A 279-nucleotide genomic window follows, 5' to 3' on the forward strand; every position below is an offset into this window, starting at 1 on the left:
ATATGCCTTTATATTTATTTATGTTTATTTATATTTATTTATATATTTATATTTATTTATTTAAATACATATAAATACCTATAAACACATATAAATACATGAAAATCCCGATAAAAAAACAAAAAAATATATACATATCTATACTATCTATTTATCTATCCATATACATATTTATTCACTTATAAAAATATTTATTTATGTATTTATTTTTAGGTTTTTTTTTTTTTTTTTTTTTTTTTTTTTTTTTTTTTTTTTTTTTTTTTTTTTTTTTTTTTTTTT

The sequence above is a fragment of the Eimeria mitis genome, genomic scaffold, assembly GCF_000499745.2.
Source record: "Eimeria mitis Houghton genomic scaffold, Emh_scaff623, whole genome shotgun sequence".
NCBI classification, from domain to species: Eukaryota; Apicomplexa; class Conoidasida; order Eucoccidiorida; family Eimeriidae; genus Eimeria; species Eimeria mitis.